Raw genomic sequence first — 10,117 nt, forward strand, 5'->3', positions numbered from 1 at the left:
GGAATTCAGTGGGGAGGGAGAAGGGAGGAATAGAGGAGAAAAAGGTACAGGGGTGAAGCAGCATAATTAATAGGCATAAAATAGATGGAGAGAGATACAAGTGGTATAGGAAACAGAGGACTCAAAGAATTTGTATGTACAACCCATGGACATGAACTAGGTGGGGGAGAGGCTGGAGGGTTGGAGGACAGGGTGGAAGGAGGATAAAGGGGAAAAACTAGGAAAAATGTAATAGCATAATCAATAAAAATACTTAAAGAATAAGCACAGATATTTATTACAAATTTGAATCTGTATCTGTATCTAATTTCTGTGTCTACCTAATGTATCTGTGTCTGTTTGTATCCATACCTGTACCTAATCTATATGTGAATATCTAATCTCTAGCTCTGTCTGACCTCTGAGTATTCTATATCTATATCCAATCTGTATCTGTAATATCTATATTGGTATACCTGCCTCCTTCAGGGTTTTCATCACTCTTACTTTCCTCAATGTAATCTTTGCTTCTTCTCTGAAGTCTGCCTTTCCAGGAGCCACCAGCTCTGTGGTCACCACCCCCCTTACTTCAGCCACTGTGTCCTCACGAGGGGCATAGCATTGCCTGGGGGCCTTCTTGAAAATGCAGATTCCCAGGCTCCGCCCAGGACCCCTGCATCAGATCTCTGGGATGGGGCCCAGGAATGTGCAGCTTCACCAGCTCCCCAGGGACTCTACTGAGGACCAATGCTTGTATCACCTGTGGCCTTTGTTTTCCCACTCATGTCAGGGACACTGGACCTGCAGACCTGTGCTGGCTACACTGGGCACTGGGAAGCAAGTTCTTCCTTCTCCCTGGGTTGGGGCAAGACAGTGGCTGGCAGGCTGGCCAATGAGGACCTGGCTCCTGATTCTCAGGTTCTCCACCTGTAGGTACACTTGGGGTTGAAGTGGCTCCCAAGTGATTGTTTCTTATTAATGACTTTCTACCTTCACAATTGTCCCTGTGGGCTTTCTTGGGGCTCTGCTCAGCCCAGTGATCTCAGACCCAGAAAGAACACAAGAGCTAGCTGTGAATGTAAATCAATTTTAAGAACTATCAGTGAGACTCAAGATATTTTGATTTGCTTTGGCCATCAAGAGACAGATACTGAAGAACTGTGTTGAAACATTTTTCTTTTTTTTAAATATATTTTATTGTTTATGCCATTACAGTTGTCCCATTCCCCCCTTCATTCCCCTCCACCCTGCACACCCCCCCAACTCACATTCCCCTTTCTTTAGTTCATATCCATATGTCACAAGTTCTTTAGCTTCTACATTTCCCACACTACTCTTCCCCTCCCCCTGTCTATTTTCTCCCCACCATCTATGCTACTTATTCTTTGTACCTTCTCTCTCTCCTCCTCCCACTCTCCTGTTGCTAACCCTCCATGTGATCTCCATTTCTGTGGCTCCACTCCTGTTTTAGCTGTTCACTTAGTTTGTTTTTGTTTTAGGTGTGGTTCTTAATAACTGTGAGTTTGCTGTTCTTTCACTGTTCATATTTTTTATCTTCTTTTTCTTAGATAAGTCCCTTTAACATTTCATATACTAAGGGCTTGGTGATGATGAACTTCTTTAAGTTTAACTTATCTGAGAAACTCTTTATCTGCCCTTCCATTCTAAATGATAGCTTTTATGAATAGAGTAATCTTGGATGTAGGTCCTTGCCTTTCATGACTTGGAATATTTCTTTCCAGCCCCTTCTTGCCTGTAAGGTCTCTTTTGAGAAATCTGCTGACAGTCTGATGGGAACTCTTTTGTAGGTGACTGTCCCCTTATCTCTTGCTGCTTCTAGAATTCTGTCCTTCATTTTAATCTTAGGTAATGTAAAGATGATGTGCCTTGGTGCACTCCTCCTTGGGTCCACCTTCTTTGGAACCCTGAGCTTCCTGGACTTCCCAGAAGTCTAGTTCCTTTGCCAGATTGGGGAAGTTCTCCTCTATTATTTTTTTTAAATAAGGTTTTCACTCATTGCTCTTCCTCTTTCCCTTCTGGTATTCTTATAATTCAGATGTCGGAATGTTTAAAGCTGTCCTAGAGGTTCCTAAGCCTGTCCTCATTTTTTTGGAATTCTTGTTTCTTCCTTCTTTTCTCTTTGGTTGTTTCTTTCTTCCCTCTGGTCCACTCCATTGATTGGAGTCCCAGTTTTATTTCCATCCCAATTGGTTCTCTGTGCATTTTCCTTCATTTCACTTAGGGTAGCCTTCATTTTTTCATCTAATTTGCAACCAAAATTAACCAGTTCTGTGAGCATCCTGATCACCAGTGTTTTGAACTGTGCATCTGATAGGTTGGCTATCTCTTGGTTGCTTAATAGTATTGGCTCTCGGGCTTTAATTTGTTCTTCTGTTTGAGCCATAATTTTTTGGTCTGGTTGCTTCTGTTACTTATGAGTGGTGGAGCCTTAGGTGTTCACCAGGGTAGGGCAACTCAGTTTCTGAGTTGTGATGCTGTATGTGGGGGCAGGGTCAGAGAGGAAACAATGGTGCTTGCTCTGCTCTCTTGGACTTCAGTGCCCTCTGCCGCTTCCCACAATCAAATTGGGCTCTTCTGGTGCTGGTTCCCAGGTGGGTGGGCTTGTGTACATTCTAAGACCCTGTGGATCTCTCCAATGAACTTTCCTGTGAGGCTGGGAGTCTTTCCTGGCACTCAATCCCTGCAAGTTTTTTCAATTGGTGCTTTTAGGCATTATTTCCCATCGCTGGGGCCCTGGGTTGCAAGGTCCGTCTCACTGCCCATTTTTTTGCCTGGTTTATCTGTGTACGAATGTGTGTCCATAGTCAGCTAACTGCCTTGTGCACCTCACTGGGTCTGCTCATTTCCTCCCTGTGCCCAGGTCTGCCAACCACTGTTTTTTTCCTGCCGCAACCCCTCTCTGACAGCTGCCGAGTCCGCCCCTCTTACCTGTCTGGTTAAATGGTTGTCAGACATCCGTACAGTTCAATTTTCTGTCTGTTCTGGTTGTGTTTTTGTTTCTAAATCTTTGTTGTCCTTAAATTTGGTTGTGCGAGGAGGCACAGTGTGTCCACCTATGCCTCCATCTTGGCCCTGTTGAAATATTTCTCTGCATGAAGAACGGAGTGCAACTCAGTGGGGAGAATTCAGGGAATGAGTGCCTCAGCTGGGTTGTGTGGGGGACTGTACATGGGGTCCCATGGGTGGGGGTGGGGAAGTCGCTGCACGTGCTGGGTCTCCTGAGACAGACTGGGACACCTTGGGGTGCTCACAGTGTGACTGAGCACACAGAGGGCTTCACCTTTCAGCAGGCAGCCATGGCTGCAGGGGCAACAGTGGTGCTCATGGGCACAGACACCCAACACCATGGGAGGGCAGGCGACCGGGGCATCAGATGTCAGCTCCCCTGAAACCAGGCTCCAGCAGAGGAAAGGGGTAAGATGGGCCGATTAATCCGCCTGAGTGTCCATGGGGCCATCGATGGGGCTCATATCCCTGCAAGGGACCAGATGATGTTTAGAGAAACCAGAATCAGAAATGAAAATCAAGTGACGAGAGATTGACGGTCATGTTTTACAGATGTGATGTTTTGATGTTTGAAACACAGTTTGTACTTGTGTTTTTACATGAATGTGCAAGTGCCTTGCACAGGGTCTGGCATACAATCGGTACCCACTAGGTGCTAGTTCACATCTTTTTAATTATGCATCTGGCCTAAACCTGTGCTCACGCATTGGTGGAAAGGATAGCAGAGCAGAGAGTGACCAGACAATCCTGTCATGTTATTTTTACTCAGATATTTGTTTTCCCTTTTACATGATTTTGATTATACCATATATCTATATGGTATAACTTATAGCTAGTCGTTATAACTTAGAGGTAATCATTATTACAAGATGCTAAATTCCTCATTGATCAGAAGACCCAGGTCTGAATCCTGGCCCCACCACTGACTAGTCATAGACCCTTGCAGCAGGGGACAATTCTTGATTCAGGAAGCTGGTGGGGAAGGTGAATCTCTGGAGGACTTGCACCTGCCTGATTCTCTGCTGGCAATATAAAAGATGTTTTCTTAACAGAAATGATCTTGCACAGGGCCAAGCAGGTATGCAGAAGGCAAGTGCAAGTCCTAAACACACACCACATACATACACACATCCAGAAACACAGCACATCCCCACCTGCACATACCCTCAGACATACAAATATGCATGCACCACATACAGTAGAACACATGTACCACACAACCATTTGCAAACACACCACATACATGAGAGACATTCACACACTCTCCACCACCCACAAAGATGCATGTAGTGCATGTACATAAAACATGCCATATCACACATGAGATGCACATGAACCCCTCCCCCATATTCATGCATATGCCACACACACACCCAAGTTTGTTGACCGGGAATTGCAATAATTAGAGACACCACTAAGTGGCATCAAGACACATTTATTCAGAAATTTCACTTGTCTATTTTTATAGGGTTGTGATTATAGTTTGTATCAGTATTTCTCAAAGTGTGGCCAGGACTGTTTTCATAATACTAAGATGTCATTTGCCTCTTTTCATTCTTTCTGCCATTATTATACAGTGGAATTTTCCAGAGGCAGACATGGGTCTGAGAATCTAGCTGTCTTCCACTAAGCTCAGTGTTAAGGAGATTTGCAAACACACAACAGCACACCCTTCTCCCTGAGTGTTTCAAAGGTATCATTATTTTTCACTAAAGTGTTATTTATGTTAATATGGAATGGGTTTATTATTCTATTTTAAATTAATAAATACTTTGAAATTTACTCAGTACTAATATCTAATACAGTTAACATTGATAGATGGAACTTACATAGACAAAAGTTTTTTAGGGGCTGTGATAATTTTTTAAGAGTAGGAAGGTGTCCTGCAACACAACTGTTTGACAGTCACTATTCTGTAGGCAACCACTTGCCCACAGACATGTGCCAAGGTTCTTGTATTAGGCATTTCTAAAGAACAGACATGTGCAGACAAGGGGACTGTCACTTGTAATCTTATGCCATCTTTTTTCCCAGATGTGTTCCTGCACACATTTCTCCATGGCCAGTGTCCTCTGAACAGAAGCTCAGAGCCCCAGGTTGCCTTAGCCTGCCAGCCAGCCGTCCAAGTACCCTTGCTGTGAACTTGGTGGCTCTGGAGCTTGGTGCCTTCACCCTCTCACACTGCAGCCCTGGTTCCTGGGAGCCATCTTGCCCGATTCTTCCAGGGCCTTCAGGCAGCCTTCTGTGAGTAACCCCTTGCTCATTTTGTGGGTTATCACCTTGTGGGGCCTGCCTAAGGTGCATCTCCAGGTGTCTTTTCTCAACCTCTGCAGCCCTCAGCCATCTTGTCTTTGTCCCTCGTTCCATGTTAGGTGGCCCTGTTCTTGAGACTCCCTGCTCCTGTACCCTCACTGGCCTCTGCTTGCCCTGCTTACCTCAGTCAGGGGTCCTGCCCCAACCTGCCACCCCACAGGCACCATTTTAAGGCTCTGGGTAGGCCCCCATGATATCCATGTCCTTAGTCCATATGGTGAGCCAGCTCTGTGGCCATGGTCCAGGCCCCTGGAACTGTCCCAGGTCCCTGTCCTATGAGAGAGCTGAGAAACCCCTGCTTGGCCCACATCCACCTCTCAGAGGGGATGGATCTAGGAACTACAGAGTTCCAGGAGACCTTTGGTGAACCAAGGGGAGAAAGATGGCACTTGAACAAGGCGGGCAAAGTAGGAGGGCCCTGGGGTTCTAGGCTGGGCTGCTCCAGTGGGCTCAGATTGCTTACCTGCTGCTCAGCCCTCCAGCACATGCCCCGTGCTTCCTTGCCCCCCCACCTTCCTTGGTCTCCTTCTTACCCTCTAGCAAGCAGGCTGAATGTGACTGTGAGCCCAGCTGAAGTTCCAGCCTGGGGCCTGCTGGGTCTTTGGGACTGTGCCCCTCACTCCTACCCCTTGTGGGCCTTTCTGGCCCCCAGCTTTGTCAAGACCCTTACTCAATGTCATACAGACACATTGCAAAACTGAGGTACAGTTCAGTCAGATGCACAGATATTCAGTGTATAGGTCAATTATTTGTGATAAATATCTATATATCTGTGTAGCCAACACACCAATCAAAATATAGGACAGTGTCCTCTTCCTAGAAAATCTCTGCTGGTTCCATTTCAGTCTGTCTACCTCCCCTGCCCTCATCCCCACTCTCCAAGCAGCCACTCTTCTGATTTCAGTTTCAAAAGATTAGGGTTCGAGCCCTGGCTGGTGTAGCTCAGTGGATTGGGCATGGGCCTGCGAACCACGTGATCATGCTTCAATTCCCAGTCAGGGCACATGCCTGGGTCGCAGACCAGTTCCCAGCAGGGGACTCACGAGAAGCAATCATACATCAATATTTCTCTCCTCCTCTCCTTCCCTTCCTCTCTAAAGATAAATAAATAAAATCTTTTAAAAAATGAAAAAAAAGATTAGGGTCTTTTCCTTTCTGGTCTTGAACTTCACACTGGGTGTGAAGTTTAAGAAAGTTTTTCTTTTATTTGAGGGATCAAGGAGCTACTAATAATATACATAACAAAAGAGTATGTACACGTATTAGTAATTACTTTTTTAAAAACATAACTCATTTCTTAAAACACTTTATTTATTTTATTATTTTTTTAATAAAGAGGGGGAAGGGAGGGAGAAAGAGAGGAAGAGAAACATCAATGCGTGGCTGCCGCTCATGTGCCCCCCACCGGAGACCTGGTCCACAACCTAGGTATGTGTCCTGACTGGGAATCAAACCAGCAACTGTTTGGTTTGCAGGCCTATGCTCAATCCATTGAGCTATACCAGCCAGGGCAAATAATTCTTATATTTCATAGTTCAGCAACCCCTGCCCCCTCTTTAAGAGAGCCCATGAGGATACCCCCACATCTGTCTAGTTCCTGATGGCACATAGTCTCGCTTCGTGATCTGCATCACAGTGCTCACTGCATGATCTGATTTACTAAAACTGATATGTGATCACTTAAATGACTCGCTTCTGTGTCCTCCCCATCTCACCCCGCCCTTGAATAAGTTCAAAGACTCAGAATCTATAAACACATTTTTTCAATTACAGTTGACATTTAATATTATTTTATATTAATATCAGGTATACAAAATAGTGGTTAAACATTTATATAACTTACAAAGTGATTCCCCCAATAAGTCTGGTCCCCACCTGGCACCACACAGTTATTACAGTATTACTGACTGGATTCCCTGTGCTGTATTTTACATCCCTGTGTCTGTTTTGAAACTGCCAATCTGTCCTTAATTCCTTTACCCTTTTCATCTAGGCTCCCCTCCTACCTGGCAACTATCAAAATGTCCTCTGTATCTGTGAGTCTGTTTCTGTTGTGTTTGTACACTTATTTAATTCTTTTGATTCCACATATAAGTGAGATCACACGGTATTTTCCTTTTTCTGTCTGACTTATTTCACTTGGCCTAATACCCTTTAGGTCCATTCATGATGTCACAAATGATCAGATTTCATTCTTTTTACAGCCAAGTAGTATTTCATTGTATATATGAACTACATCTTTTTTTTTTTTGATAGGCATTGAGTTTTATGTTTTTAAGTGACTAAATCTAATGAAATACAAAAGCAGGTTTACTGAACAGGTCTGAAAGACAGTAAGGAGTTAAGCTATACAGCTAAAAAATGAGGCCCCCACCCCTTTTCCAGACCCAAACTCCACAGCCCCCAGGAAGACCTAGGGCAAGCACAGAGCACCAGATACTGGTGTATGCTCCAAATCCAAACCACACACTTTGGTTCCTGTTCTTCTCATAAAGGTTATTAAAGAGCCAACCCCAGGAGTCAGAGGGGTCTGCCTATGCTTTGTGGTAGGCACATCAAGCTAGGCCAGCATCAAGCTTGGGCCCAGCATCCCTCGGTTTTGACCACACCTGCCTGTGTGGCTCACTCTTGCACTATGTTTTTTGGCATGCACTTAACCAGGTATGCGAAGTCTGCAAACCCAACTGCACAAACAAGTTCGCCAGGGTACCCCCCAACCGAACACATCATGGGGCTCCAGCTGGTCAGCCAGGGAGACTGTGGCACTGGCTGGCCAGCTGGAGCCCCACAATGTGTGGCCCGGCTTTGGCACACAGCCCTTGAGCTGCAGCCTGCTCCCTGTCTGGAACCACGTCTGGCTGGGGGAGCGCCTGGGGTCTGCTGCCGAGCTTGCCTTGTGGTTTCTGTTTCTGTTTAGTTTCTCTTACTACTTCAGGAAATAATTCACAAAAGACTTTGTCTCTTAAAGTAAATGCTAAACTGTGTGCAGCCAGTTGTATTTTCATGAAGCTCAAAGTCTCTACACTGGCCAGGATGGGGCCCTTCGCCACTGTGAAGCTCAGGAGCCCAGTTGGGATGGTGGGGAAGGACCAGTGTGCGAGTGGAAATCCACAATAGAAAGGAAGACATAGCATCGTGTTGCCCTTAAATTTTTCATTGGGGGTTATCCTATAAATATCAGGAGGCTTAAAAGGAAGTTCTCCAGGAAAAATGAGTTTCCTGTGGTAATAGTCACCTTCACAAGGAGTCATCTCAGGGCCTCAGACCACATATTGCTATTCAAGAATATTGGGATGCAAAGCTCTGGGTCTTTCAGATGCAAAGGCAGTCCTGTTTCCATCGCTGGGCTGCTGCTATTGCTTATCTCTGCCAACCTGTGTATACCCCACCAGCACACTTGGGCCCGCTGTGGTCTTGAAGGAGAGTCCGCCATCCCAGACTGAGCCCGCAGCACCACCACCTCAGCTTTCAAGACACCCACATCTTCATTATCCACTCGTGAATCACTGGGCACTTGAGTTACTTCCATCTCTTGGCTGCTGTAAATACTATAGGTTCCATGTGCACCTCACAAGAGTGTACACTCTGCTTCTTTGGAATTGCAAATACTTATTAACTTTAAAAAGCAAAACTGCTCTATAAGTCCAGTTATTCAATAAATCAGTACAGTTTATTAAAAACCCTAAAGTAAGTTGTTTTCAGAGCATGGCAGCCCTGCAGCAGCCAGCAGCATGTGCATGTGAGCACCCAGCTCCCCACCTCACCGAGCTCACTGGACACTTTAATTCCAGATTGAAATCTGCCTTTCTTTTTAAACCCTAATACATCAATCCTGAGTTTTTATTCCATTTCCCTCTCTATTATTTATTGTATTTTGTATCTTTTAATTTCTTGGATTCTCTGGGTAAGTTTATAGGATGGATGAGCCTACACATGCTTGAAAATGTCTTTATTTTGCACCCACACTTCAATGCTAGTTTGGCTAGGTATTGGATTCTAGGTTTAAAATAATCTTTTCTGGTGATTCCAGAAAAGTACCTTGCGCTACCTGCTGTGGGCTTCCCTACTTTTGAAGTGGGACTGTCGTTGAGGGCCTCGGATAAAACCGGGACTTTGAAGTGGAAACCTGGCTGAAATGAGACATTTTACATATGGGATTTTCTGCCATTCTCAATTCTTGACCTTTCTACTGCAACAGTGCATATCATCTTAGTAATTTTAAACTGAAAGTAGGAGACTTCCACCAAGATGGAGGTGTAGGTGGAAGCACTTCGCCTTCTCACACAGCCAAGTTTAAAAACAACAAAGTTTTAGCAACAAAAATGCAGCGAAACCACAGAATATTGAACTACATGGAAGTCTGACAATAACGAACCCTTCAGCCAAACCGGCAAGAGGGGCAGAGACAGCAGCAGAGCGGGGTGGGGCAGGAAAGATCCACCGGACTGACCCGGGCATGCGACCCAGGTGTGCCAGCAGCCATGGGTGGATCCCAGGTGTGGAGAAGCAGGCGGACCCACTGAAGGCACAAGGTGGGGGACCCACTGAGGGCACAAGGTGGTGGACTCACTGAGGGCTGATCGCAGTCACACATTCACGTGCAGATAAACCGGTGAAGGAGTTAGCGGTGGTGAGACGGACCACGCAGGCCCCAGCGGTGGGAAGCGGCAGAGGGAACCGCCATTGTCCCTGTTGGACCCCACCCCCACATACAGCATCACAAACCAGCAACCTGGGTGGCCCCACCCTGGTGAACTACTAAGGCTCCGCTCCTCATACATAACAGGCAGAAACAGAT

At 45.6% G+C, this 10,117-nt stretch overlaps 1 pseudogene; it reads right to left on the bottom strand.

Moving 5' to 3' along the window:
• Window positions 1-7,941: 7,941 nt before the first annotated feature.
• Window positions 7,942-8,603, bottom strand: LOC128627710 (ubiquitin-conjugating enzyme E2 J2-like; annotated as a pseudogene).
• Between the last annotated feature and the right edge of the window lie 1,514 nt (window positions 8,604-10,117).

Source organism: Artibeus jamaicensis, unplaced genomic scaffold (genome assembly GCF_021234435.1).
Source record: "Artibeus jamaicensis isolate MK-2021 breed Jamaican fruit bat unplaced genomic scaffold, CSHL_Jam_final contig_1285, whole genome shotgun sequence".
NCBI lineage: Eukaryota > Metazoa > Chordata > Mammalia > Chiroptera > Phyllostomidae > Artibeus > Artibeus jamaicensis.